General features: G+C 47.9%; 1 protein-coding gene and 1 pseudogene across 8 annotated transcripts in view; one reads left to right on the forward strand and one right to left on the reverse strand.

The window, feature by feature from the left end:
- The window catches only part of TNFAIP8L2 (TNF alpha induced protein 8 like 2), a 422,216-nt gene that overhangs the window by 130,619 nt on the left and 277,475 nt on the right, over positions 1 to 14,122 (reverse strand). The window lies entirely within an intron of this gene.
- Positions 7,086 to 7,305, forward strand: LOC146050915 (U2 spliceosomal RNA; annotated as a pseudogene).

The following is a 14,122-nucleotide window of genomic DNA, read 5'->3' on the forward strand; positions in this document are numbered from 1 at the left end:
TTACTGATGCCCAATAGAATGCACAGTGGCAGATTTAATAAATCGGGCAAGTTCTGGTAGAGTGGACTACTGTGCTAGGATCGGGTTGGGTTGAGTCTATTTACTAAGCGTTCGATAGAGATAAAGAGGAGAGAGATAAAATACCAGCAAATCAGCTAATAACTGTCACTATTCAAGCACAGCCTGCAATATGACAATTAGGAGCTGATTGCCAATCTCTGTCCAAATTATCTCCACCCAGGTCTTAGTAAATAGACCCTTAGGGCCAGATGTAACAAGCTTCAAAAAAGTGATACAATGGAAAGTGATAAACCACCAGCTCCTAACTGCCATGTTACAGGTGGGGTTTGAAAAATGACAGCTTAGGGGCTGTTGATCGCTCTTCACTTTATCACTTTTTGAAGCTTGATACATCTGACCCTTAATGCATTGTGACTCTGCTGGTCATTGGACACCAGGGGAGTCTATAAAACAAAAATTTAGAGGACACCGGGTTGACATTGAATTCGGCCCTTTAAAGTCTTAAGTCAGCCTGGGTCCTAAAACTCTATATCCTATATCATAATAAATGTCTGAAATAAAAAAGCAGAGGCTAGAACCACTCTCACGCACGCCACACAGAGAAAGCCAGCAGCAAATAAATTAGAATTTCTTTTCCACAGCGCAGAATTCTGCGGCTCCGTCGGACGACCAGATCTTCCCCGTAATTGCAGGCAGGAGTTAATTTCCCTGAATCATTGGCAAGGTGAGAGGGAAATAATGGCAGGAAGGGACTCCCGCAGACAGGCGAGATGCAGCCAGCTCATTAAAAGTGACTGCAGATAACGGGCGCGCGGTGAAACCTCTCCTCCAATTCCTGGGCGGCTTTGACTGAAAGGAACAGATAATATCTCCTGCCTTAATCTGACACATCGTTACACTCAAATTAAACGTGCATGAGGGCGGCTGCCAAGCGTGCCAGCGTCAAACCAACACAGCTGGAGCCGCGCTATATAATTCTATGGTTTCACGTACTTCAAGGAGAACGTTCGTCCCGAGTTTTGCAATTGTTCGTGAAAAATTATAGGTTTTTTTGGGGGGGTTATAGCGCTCAGCCACTTCGATATTTTGGTTATTCTGTTATCGTCACTTGCTGTGCATGTAGAGGTTTAGGAGCCAATTTATCAAGATCCGTTGTGGAGCGGCTTTAAAGTATAGCAGCATGTTGTTCTAAAGGAATGAGGCGCACAAATGTAATAGGCTGCGATGTACTCACGTGATGTCAGCGTGATGTCACTGAGCTACTAGATTTAAAGTGGAGTTTCATTTTAAAGCAGAGTCTGGAAATCCAGGCCAGAGCTTCGTGCCCAGATGGCGGAGCTAGGCGTCCTCTTTTGTAGGCCCTTGGACGTTTGCCTGTCTAACCACCCTGAAGTTACACTGCTGGTTTAATCTAAACATGTTCTTTATGGCTGGAGACGCAACATCCCAACATCACTTCTCCCAACAGCCATCATCTACGTGGATGCGTCTTCATGCTCCAAGGATTCCGCGTCACGGTTCTAGTACCCTGAGGCACTGTGCCTTGCAGCAGCGGTACACCGCTTGATGGGTCAATGGCAAAATACAAAACGCTGGAGGGGTTAATGCATACAGTAAGTTGAAAATCCCCCCTGCAAGAAGACATTGAGAAAAGAAAATCTCCCCCCCTGCAGAGACCTACCAGTGCAATCAACCCCCCTAACAGCAACCGGAATCAAACAGATCTTTCCGCGGACAGACAGGCAGCTGGGAATTGCGCAGGATGTGCTGTGAACTTCTAACACAGATTCTCACTTTTAATTAATTAAATCGCTCTTACTTACACCGCCCAAGCTGCTTGTTCTGTCTTTTGATTCAGCTTCCCGAAAGACGGGAGAGAAGGCGCAGGGCTGATGAAGAAGAAATCAGTTTAAATACCCCGATAAAGAGAGTTTCCTTTATCTTCCTGGACGACGGCATTCCAGCTCTTAGCTACCCCAGGATTCTGCGCTTTGCTGATCAATACTTAAATACGCTGCGTTACAAAGAAAACAAATTCCATGTCCCGGAATTAGTATTCAATTGTATTCAAGTATTCAAGTGCGGAAAGCAGCCAATTGGCTGATTAGGAACCAGTGTAGCTGTAGCATGAACACTGAGCGGGTCAACACACAAAATGGCTGCCTCAACCCTATATGTATAACATGTATAGATAATACTTTAATAGAAATAGCAACCATTTTCATTTTAGATCTTTATTTTTTAGTTTGTGTGTCCCACTCTGTGCTCACGTCATGGTCCGCTAACTCTTTTAGTGACATAGATGCATGCACGGTGGAAAAACATTGAACATTTGCATAATTATCAACATTGTGTCCTTCACAGACGCCATTTACCAAACTATCTTCCATGACTGGAAAGGGCAAAACGAGCACATGTTGCCAGTATGTTGTATTCATAACCAAATGGAAAGGTGCTGCAGGAAACCTGCAATGCTCACCATCCCCTCTAGGAAGCCACACCCCCTCAGCCTTATGCTCCACCCATCCCACCGAAGGCCACTCCAGTTTCCAGCCATGCCCGGTGGTGCGGCAAGTCCCAATGCCTGACCTCCAAAAGTTGGGATTTATGCTTTAATGTATATCCGTCGCCTTTATCTCCGTCCAAGGCTTAGCCTGGAACATGAAGTTATTTGGATGTAGGAAGGGAAAGCATTGCATAATGAACATCCTCATTATCAATGTTATTATAGCCCACTAAGATCATTACATTATCAAGTGCAGATTCCATATCTGTATGTACAGTATTATCACCATCACACCACACGAACCTGACGCCTCTCAGTTTCTGTTGCCAACCTCTGGAAAACATCCGACCCTCCCTCATACAAATACACAAATCCTGCAGCTACCGACATTTTTATCCCTAGATCATTATTACTAAAGGATTAACTTAACGACTGCCAAGCATCGTCCTGTGGTGTAGGAAAAGCGATTCATCACAATAAGTCTTGGAAAAAATTCAAAATGGCTGCCAAATGTTATCGATCAGTAATGTAGAGGAGTACCAGACCTTCCTAATGGATGCAGGCTTAATGAAGTCCGAGGCCTGTACCAGGATACGTGAGAGACTGAGACAGCGGAGATGCAACAGAACTCAGCGGTCATTAGAGGCGGTTATTCTGTGTAACACCAGGCCGAGACCAGAGACACAAGCATAGACAGGAAACTGCTGACTCCATAACTTTGTGAGGGAAATAGATGCCGAGAGCCCCTGGTTTGCATTTATGTTCACCCTGGGCAGGTAGGATTCAAGGATGAGGTAAGATTTAGTGACTGCTGACATTTGCAAGGAATGGGCCTAGTCTTATACTGTCCCACAACAGGAAGTGGGTAGTGTTATGGATGGCCATCAATGTTTTCAAATCATCGATGGTTTATGTCAGATGTCAAATGGGGGGAAACAGGGTTTCCCCAACCAATACATCTGTATAAGCACTTTTTTTTTTTAATTACTACAATGTGTTGGGACACAGAACTTAACTCCGCCCCTGAAACCTGCAAAGCCCCACCCCCAGGCTCTGTAAAACAGGGATAATGATCAGTGTGCATAACCATCGATGGTCATCCACAAACAGTTTGTAGCTATCAACAGAAGCCATCGGTGGTAAAACATATTGATGGCAATTACTAGTATTGACCCTGGGTAACTGCGTGTGTCTCACTGGTGAAACCTAGCGGAGAAAAGGAAAAAAACTTGAGGCGGGTTGTTGGGTTTGTATGCAGCAGAGACTTTGATGCATTGGGAGAGTAGTCAATAAGATCAGTAATAAAATACAAGCTGTGCGTCATCATCGATATCAAGTATGTGACAAGGCAGCTACCACATTATGGGATAATCACACGGTAAGCAATTCTCTAACTGATAATATGTAGCATCGATTAGTAACGCAAGAAAACATAGAACCAGGCGCAAGTGTGCTATGGGTCCGACAAAGTACAATATAAACAACAATTAGGCACAACAGAAGAAAAAACAAATCGTGAACAAGACACAGAAGACCCATTAGCCTGTACCACCTCAAACAGGAAATTGCTGCCGCTATGTAACAAATGGGCAGGGAACAGAAATTAATCCAAAAATATACCGGTCGCTTAATTTGCGCCAAACAAAATCTGCAGAGTGTCAGATTGAGGGGTCATAGGGCACTGGGGGAGAGATAATGGATTTCTCTTGCTGCTGACGCCCCTGGATTTGTTAATGGAGCCCTCTATGTCACGCGTAAGCTTATATAGAATCGGCACTTCTCTATCTGCTGCATGTGCTGCAGAAATTATGGCTACAGGGACAAAAACAATATTGCCCAGGGAAACTTACGTCTCACTGCTATCTTACACTGATCAATGTCATTTGTACATCAAACTGACCTCGACCACCACCGGGATTCTGGGGGTTGGGGTTGGGATTGTGCCTTCGAGATGCCGACTGCATCCTGCTGCGTTTGTGATGCGGATAAGACAACATTTAAAGTAACGTCAATACGCTACACCTCTTGGTGTGGTCCAGTCGCACTGGGTGTCTCGCCTTGTATGGCATATCAACACTGGGTGTAAGAAGACACATCTGTAACGGATTACATATTGTCACACGCACCTAGGAAAGTTACATTTGTGCTTTTTTCCTGGTTTGAAAATGAAGTTTCCTATATACTGTAAAATACACCTGAAAGGCACCAATGGCATCACATCAAACATACAGGGTAGACCCTGGCAACATATACCTAATGTTATCTATTTGCATGTGGTTCTAGTACAAGGTGCTTCACACTTGATGATTCCATCAAGAAAATCAAACACCCCCTGGTTAAAAGTTGGTCTCTTCCCATTTCCACAACCCTTGCCGCCAAGCCACACATGAACCTGTATTAGCGCATACACGTCTGAAAACTGCGCACGCACTGAGTGTTCTCTCTTCTTGCCCTTCGCAAAGAAGCCTCAATAGTGCGTGATTTATTTTAATTCATTTCACTGTCCGTGACCGGCAGAATAAACCTTACAAGCGCATACTTCCAAATTAAAAGACAGCCTGTGAATTAATTATCAGTCCAGATGGAGTAATTAGTTGCCCTGTCAGACAGACAAAAATGAAAGACAGGGGCCTCCGGATGAGAATATACTCTGTCCCGATTATTAGGAGAGCGCAGTGCGGTGTGCGGGACGGGCGGCGTAAGGGGGTCGGGGGAAATATCGCAGACCTTGAGTTGATTTTGGAGGTAAATGAGGAGATGAGCCTGAGTACACAGGCAGGCTCGCAGAGCTGGCTCCGCTGCTTGGACGCCATCTGTTCTGGCTCCAGGAGTGGATGCATGGAACATTTGGCTGACAGAGACTTAGGAAGGGAGGAAGGCAGAGCTCACACAAGTGGTCGGTGAGTTGTTAGCAAACACTGAGCTCACAGCGGAGACAAGAGATCACTTACCAGCCGGGAACAAGTGGCCCAGCACAACTGCGCACAACAGGAACCCTCATTTAATAATACATCACTACGCTGGTATCTAGTGTAAGCACGTGGGGGGAATGTCTCGACGCCGTGCGGAAATACATATTTTATGAAGTTTTAGTTCATTACTACTTTACAGCATGTCCTCCTTTAAAAGGAGGGCCCTGTGCGCTGCGGGGCCCCAGAGCCACATGGACTGCTGTGGATACAGTTACTACGTTGCGTCTCATCTATTATGAAGGAGCAGATTTCTATATAAAAGGTAAAAGCCCTGGTTACAGATATGACCTCATACGCTGGGTGGCGTTACGCTATAGGGCGTGATGTGGAGAAGCTGGAAGAGCAGCAGCGCACTGGGTCATTTATTTGCACCGCAGACGCTCAGTGTGATCTAAGACGCCAGTTTGTGGCATTGCGCATAGCGCCATTGATTTTATGTACGTACAGAGTCACAGAGGAAGCATAATGGATCTTGGTGTGAGGTGGCTGCATGGTAGCACTGCGTATGCAGAGTCAGACTCAGCCGCACACTGAGGTACAATATGGTGCCCCCCCAGTGGTCAGAGTACGCTAGCAGAGTCAGACTCGGCCGCACACTGAGGTACAAGTTGGTGCACTCCCCAGTGGTCAGAGTACGCTAGCAGAGTCAGACTCAGCCTCACACTGAGGTACAAGTTGGTGCACGCCCCAGTGGTCAGAGTACGCTAGCAGAGTCAGACTCAGCCGCACACAGGGCCGGCGCCACCACTAGGCAAATCTAGGCATTTGCCTAGGGCGCCGGCCACTGGAGGGCGGTATTTCGCCCCCCCTTGCCGCCCAGGTACCTGTCCTGCGGCGTATATATGCTTAAAAGCTGGCGGCAGCGGGGGGTCCCTGCAGTCAATAAGAAATAACGAGTGCTATCCGCCGGGATATGCGGAAGCGCTTCTGTTATGGAAACACTGGCCGCACGCTGATTGGCTGAGATTCAGCCAATCAGCGTGCGCCATGCGGCCAGTGTTTCCAAAACAGAAGCGCTTCCGCATAGCCCGGCGGATAGCGCTCGTTATTTCTTATTGACTGCAGGGACCCACCCCTCTGCCGCCAGCTTTACAGCGCCGCAGCACAGGTACCCGGGCGGCAGACACCGGGGCGCCCCCACCCCGACTTGCCTGGGGCGCTCTGGTGCCTTGCACCGGCCCTGGCCGCACACTGAGGTACAAGTTGGTGCACGCCCCAGTGGTCAGAGTACGCAAGCAAGTCTGTCGCTCCCATGCAAATTTTTAGCTAATAAGAATACATATAGGGTGAGATTTAATAGGGTGAGAGATTCAGAAAGTGAGAGATTTGGTAAGAAATCTCCAGTTTTTTTAAAGCGGCAATCATTTATACACTGCAACACCAGTTTGGTTTTGCAGTGTAAATGATTGCCACTTTAAAAAAATACGAGATTTCTCACCAAATCTCTCACTTTCTGAATCTCTCATCCTATTTAATCTCACCCATAGTGTAACTCTACACATTAAACCGTAATATCGCTACGGACAGAGATAACCGCAACGGGAGTAAGGATCACATTTGTTTATATTTGGAGAACCCTATTTAGCATCGCTTCTCTGCCTTTTGGCTAAGATCAAGTGTAGTATCTGTTCTTATAAGTGGGTATGGACTGGCCTCTGGCAGAGAATAGAGAAAGGCTGGACTGAGTAGCTGCTCTGATGGGCGGAGGGTGTGGGACCCCTCTTTTTTGCCTGGGAGTGGTGAAAAGTCTGGCTGAGTACCTTCACCTCTGCCTTTGGTAGGAGGTGTTGTTTCCGTAAATCCACTGGTAAGAGGGGGGGAGAAACACTGGGCCTAGTAGTTTGACTCTCCTGACGGGGTTTGTAGCCCCCGAAGGATGAGCAGCGAAAGGCTCAGTCTAGTATCCATTCCCAGGGAGCGGAGAAAAGCTGAGACCGAGTAGATTGGTCCAGGTTGGGGCTGGCCCCCATCCTGGGCACAGCGAAAAGCTCAGCCTAGTATCTTAACCCTGGGAGCGGAGAAACACTGGGACTGAGTAGATTGCTCTTCCGAGGGGGGTGCAGCCCCTAAGGGAGTCTTTCGAAAAGCCCAGTGGAGTACCCATTCCCATGCCGGGGGCTGGAAAATGCCTGCTGGTGAGACGGAGAAAAACTTGGTCGGACGCTGATTGGTCGGCTGCCTGGAGCCCGAGGCTGCACTGTGCCCCCGGGGTAACCCGGGGGTGCCTGATTTGCACTGGTGATGTCCAGCACCATGCACTGAATGGCACCTGCACCGCGCACTTCCCTCTAGGGTAGGCTACACGTCCTTACCTCGTCCTTTTGGATGGGGTAGGACAATTTTTTACACCCCCACCCCGGCCTTCTGGCTAGGGCCTCTTTTTATTTATTTCTTTGATTTGCACTTTTGAGCACTTCACGTTTTTCGTTAGTTTGTCACGTTTTTTGATTTGGGTAGTGCGGCTGTCCCTAACAGGCCTTCCGTTCCCCAAACGTGGCTGGGATTCTTCACCTTTTGGGGAGAGTCCCGGTCCCCTCGAGGACAACCCCGAGCCGCAAGGCGGAGGAAAGCCTAAGTGGGTCTCTCCAAACCTTCGGGTGCGGAGGACCCACCGTCCAAAACCCTTCCGGGGGTGGAGGAAAAGCGGGTCTCTCTGAGCTTCGGCGAAGAGGACCCACCGATCCCTTTTTTCCCTTCCTCGGCCTTATGGTTGAGGGGGGTTAGGGGAACCATGGGGCCTTTCTCCTTTGGGAGAGGGCCCACACGTTCGTACGGCTGCCCCCTTTGCACGTGTTTAGGCACAGCACTGGTGGTGGTGGGAGCACACCTCGGGCTCCCTGAGTTTCTTCAAACCCTATTTAGCACGTATAGCTGGGGTAAACTTACCACCCCTTCACCTACCTGTCCTGTTGCAGCCCCTTCAGGATTGGAATAATACCTTACAATCATTGGAATAAATGAAATAGTCATTTTACAGTAAATACAAGTTATTAAATATAAATATGTGGTATAGAGGATCTAAATTAACAGACAGTCATTACGTGGAACACAAATGGTCTAAATGAATTAGGTGGACAGGGTCAAGTGTACAAGTCACTAGTCCCAGTCGCAGTCCACGTAAGTAGTAAATCAAGCATGAAGTTGGCCACATCGTATGCCACATTATGTACCTGTCAAATTAGGCATTGGAAACCCCTGGGCACTGCATTTAATTCTATCTATTATCTTCTAGAAGGTGCTTAATAAGTAAGAAGTACTGTAGATTCTGATTGGTTGGTATGGGGGACATGCAATCTTCAATTGAAGTCCGATCTTAGTAAATAAAAGCAAATGAGTTCCGCAACGCTGCATAGTTCCGGCAATATACAGTTCCAGCATTGCTTTTTGCTTCCCCATTCAAATCCGTGTTTGTAAAGTGACATGTTTTAGAATGAATGGTCCGTGACTAATGCTGGCCGATGACGGTGACCTCACTCTACTGGGTGATGTGGTTGGGGGAAGGGGGGGGGCGAGGACGATGAACACTTAAGGCCAAGTTCATTAGCGAAGCACGTAATATCTGACAGCCTCAGGACAAATGATTGCTGACCTCTGCTGCTAGAGAGCACTGAGGAAAGGGGAGACTGGGTGACCCTATACCAGACCTAGCTATGCGTTTCACAGGCAATGAGATCTATCCGCATGCATCACTATGTCGGATAGACTGGGTGACCCTATCCCAGACCTAGCTATGAGTTTCACAGGCAATGAGATCTATCCGCATGCATCACTATGTCGGATAGACTGGGTGACCCTATCCAAGACCTAGCTACGCGTTTCCCAGGCAATGAGATCTATCCGCATGCATCACTATGTCGGATAGACTGGGTGACCCTATCCCAGACCTAGCTATGCGTTTCCCAGGCAATGAGATCTATCCGCATGCATCACTATGTCGGATAGACTGGCTGACCCTACCCCAGACCCTATCCCAGACCTAGCTACGCGTTTCCCAGGCAATGAGATCTATCCGCATGCATCACAATGTCGGATAGACTGGCTGACCCTATCCCAGACCCTATCCCAGACCTAGCTACGCGTTTCCCAGGCAATGAGATCTATCCGCATGCATCACAATGTCGGATAGACTGGCTGACCCTATCCCAGACCCTATCCCAGACCTAGCTACGCGTTTCCCAGGCAATGAGATCTATCCGCATGCATCACAATGTCGGATAGACTGGCTCACCCTATCCCAGACCCACCTACGCGTTTCACAGGTAATGAGATCTATCCGCATGCATCACTATGTCGGATAGACTGGGTGACCCTATCCCAGACCTAGCTACGCATTTCCCAGGCAATGAGATCTATCCGCATGCATCACAATGTCGGATAGACTGGCTGACCCTATCCCAGACCCTATCCCAGACCTAGCTACGCGTTTCCCAGGCAATGAGATCTATCCGCATGCATCACTATGTCGGATAGACTGGGTGACCCTATCCCAGACCTAGCTACGCGTTTCCCAGGCAATGAGATCTATCCGCATGCATCACAATGTCGGATAGACTGGCTGACCCTATCCCAGACCCACCTACGCGTTTCACAGGTAATGAGATCTATCCGCATGCATCACAATGTCGGATAGGCTGGCTGACCCTATCCCAGAACTAGCTACGCGTTTCCCAGGCAATGAGATCTATCCGCATGCATCACAATGTCGGATAGAATGGGTGACCCTATCCCAGACCTAGCTACGCGTTTCACAGGCAATGAGATCTATCCGCATGCATCACTATGTCGGATAGACTGGCTGACCCTATCCCAGACCCTATCCCAGACCTAGCTACGCGTTTCCCAGGCAATGAGATCTATCCGCATGCATCACTATGTCGGATAGACTGGGTGACCCTATCCCAGACCTAGCTACGCGTTTCCCAGGCAATGAGATCTATCCGCATGCATCACAATGTCGGATAGACTGGCTGACCCTATCCCAGACCCACCTACGCGTTTCACAGGTAATGAGATCTATCCGCATGCATCACTATGTCGGATAGACTGGGTGACCCTATCCCAGACCTAGCTACGCATTTCCCAGGCAATGAGATCTATCCGCATGCATCACTATGCCGGATAGACTGGCTGACACTATCCCAGACCTAGCTACGCGTTTCCCAGGCAATGAGATCTATCCGCATGCATCACAATGTCGGATAGACTGGCTGACCCTATCCCAGACCCACCTACGCGTTTCACAGGTAATGAGATCTATCCGCATGCATCACAATGTCGGATAGGCTGGCTGACCCTATCCCAGAACTAGCTACGCGTTTCCCAGGCAATGAGATCTATCCGCATGCATCACAATGTCGGATAGAATGGGTGACCCTATCCCAGACCTAGCTACGCGTTTCACAGGCAATGAGATCTATCCGCATGCATCACTATGTCGGATAGACTGGGTGACCCTATCCCAGACCTAGCTATGAGTTTCCCAGGCAATGAGATCTATCCGCATGCATCACAATGTCGGATAGACTGGATGACCTATCCCAGACCTAGCTACGTGTTTCACAGGCAATGAGATCTATCCGCATGCATCACTATGTCGGATAGAATGGGTGACCCTATCCCAGACCTAGCTACGCGTTTCACAGGTAATGAAATCTATCAGCATGCATCACTATGTCGGATAGACTGGCTGACCCTATCCCAGACCTAGCTACGCGTTTCACAGGCAATGAGATCTATCCGCATGCATCACAATGTCGGATAGAATGGGTGACCCTATCCCAGACCTAGCTACGCGTTTCACAGGTAATGAGATCTATCAGCATGCATCACTATGTCGGATAGACTGGATGACCTATCCCAGACCTAGCTACGCATTTCACAGGAACCCCCTTGTGCAGGCAGTGCGATCTATCGATATGCGTCACATTGCTCACACTGATGGTACCCTTATGATTTGCCAATAGCCAGATCAGAGGTGCAGAACCGAACATATCTGATGTTTACATAAGAGGATTTTTAACCCATGAGGAATTTTTGGTTGTGGCACTTGGTCTGGGTTCCTATATACTGGGCTAAAGAACACTGGAGGCAGGGAGCAAGACTGGACCCCGTAAGGCATACTGGGGTGTAGTTACCATCAATGGCTCAGAGCCAGGCAGGCAATGCAGTACCAAGGGACAGGCAGGGTCAGGAGATTAGCCATGGTCAGAACCAGGAGGCCACTAGAAGCAGTACCATGGGTGTAAGGTCAGCTGGACCAGATCGGAACACTGGGATCACACTAGGGGGCAAATGTACTAAGTGTTGGAGAGAGATAAAGGAACAGCGAATCAGCTGGATCCGATTAGTTTGTACACTATATCATACATTTTAGCTCTTTCCAAGTATATATATATATATATATATACACATACATACATATATATATATATATATATATATATATATATATACACACACACATATATATATATATATATACATATACACACACATATATATACATACACACACACACACACACACACACATATATATACATACACACACACACACACACACACACACACACATATGTACCCCCAATAATAGTGTCCAGAGACTTGGTTTTACCATGAAGAGTTTAAATCTGGAGCCAACATAGACTAACCACCGTACAGTCCCACTGGGACACATTCATTCCACAGGTTCTATGGCTGATTACAACCAGGCTTGTAATCACCCAACCACCAAACCTGTATAATCCATTAGTACCCCGGTTTAAAAGGGAAAATATGGCAAGCTTATGCCGGTGTGACATCAGGATTTTTGATGTTCCGCTTTCCAGGAAGGGAAAACATCAGTAAAGATCATGACTCCAAACAGAAGAGAGGCAGAAGGCTGAAGTGAGTGCCAAGTAGTACAAGCACCCCTCAGCCGCAGTACCACAGACACCCAGGGAGGACCAGCACCACCGGACCCAGTAAGATAAACCACTCTACAGCAAATTATGGTCGTCAACTACTCCCCAGAGGAGCCGCAGCTGCATTTTAAAGATACATTCCCATGAAATATATATATGTACCACAAAGCACTGTGGAATGCTACAACAATAATATTGCTATTGGCTGTTTTTTTTAACGTCTTCCGCCTTCAGATTCATGTTAAGTATTAAAGATTCTAAACTACCATGGCAACCACAGTCAAATGGCACGAGAGGTTATAAGTAGAGAGGTTTCAAGTTCATACTATGATCTGTGACTGCAATATGTATCGGACACTCGGGGGATGCCAAAAACAGATCTGCGGTCAAGAATTACAGTATACCCACGTCTGTCCAATCCTTGGGCTTCCGCTAGGTGCTGGGGATGGCGGAGAAGGGGAGAATAGAATACCAGGAAAACACTGAATTCACTTTTGCAACTTCTCCCAGAAACTACCACCGGAGAGAGCATCTTTCTTTTTAACCTAAAAGATACAGTATCCAGCTGTATCTGTCACCCAGATCTACCCTTAGTGGTGACGTGTGTGACAGGAATACTGGAGGAGGCACGAGGCATGGCTAGCCTCACCATACATACTGCACTGTATGAGCACTTCCTGCGGATTGATAAGTGGAGGGGGCTCTACCACACAGCTCTGCCCTATAGTATATCACAGCGATGGCATTTACACTCAGAGCATCAGAAGATGCCAGCTGCCATTACCACCCACCTGCTAATATCCTTGGCCTGCGATCCAGCACAAACATTGACATGCCCTTACATAGCATTGTGTTATGGGATGACTGACGCCATGTGTAGACAAAACACATGGCACGGAGTCCGCACGCAGAGGTTTATGGCTCCCTCTCCTGCTGCCGCACTGGGTACGGGGGGCTGCGTGGCAGCTGTTGGCACAGAGGGGCTTTGTCGTATCATTCGGAGCTGTCCTTGCCCTTGGGTCAGGGGCTGGTGGAAGCTGCACACTTGGCACTGAATGAAAGGGCACTCGGCGCCAGGATAACACACACACAGGGGCTGCAGCTGTCTCCCTCACTCAGCCTCTCTAATACCAGGCAGCGTCACATCATCAGTGTATACCACACACAGGGTCCCGCGCCATGTACCCGGGGGCAGCCTCCTCCAGGACAGGGGCTTTCCTCGCTGCAGCATAATGCGGATCATGGGGGTATACCAGACACCTAACGGACTGGAGTGTTTCCATGTGAAATATACACAAGTACAGGGCAAAGAGGGTCAGAAACCCACAGCTGGCATCATAGTCGTTTCTACTCGTCTCGAATTAACGTTTACAACCTAATATGCCACCCTCCTATTGTATTATATAACCCATGCAGAATCATTTACACAGAATAATAGGTTACTGATTGCAGCTAGATCCTACATGTACGGCAATGCTGTGTTATATATGATGCGTACGGCACAGTGATGTCACACTAGGAATGGTGACCTAATAAGGTCCAGGTGTTGCTGAATCATCCCCATTATCCGCTCATTAGATAAGCATGGTTAGGGGATGTAGGTCATCCACAGCTGGGCCGCCAACCCTTCCAAGACCACCGCAGTCACGGTTCTGACGGGCAGAGCTCCACCAGGTTTTTCCATGGTATCGTCATGCTACATATCTCAGGAATCTCACTCGC

Source organism: Crinia signifera, chromosome 12 (assembly GCF_055691185.1).
Source record: "Crinia signifera chromosome 12, ASM5569118v1, whole genome shotgun sequence".
NCBI classification, from domain to species: Eukaryota; Metazoa; Chordata; class Amphibia; order Anura; family Myobatrachidae; genus Crinia; species Crinia signifera.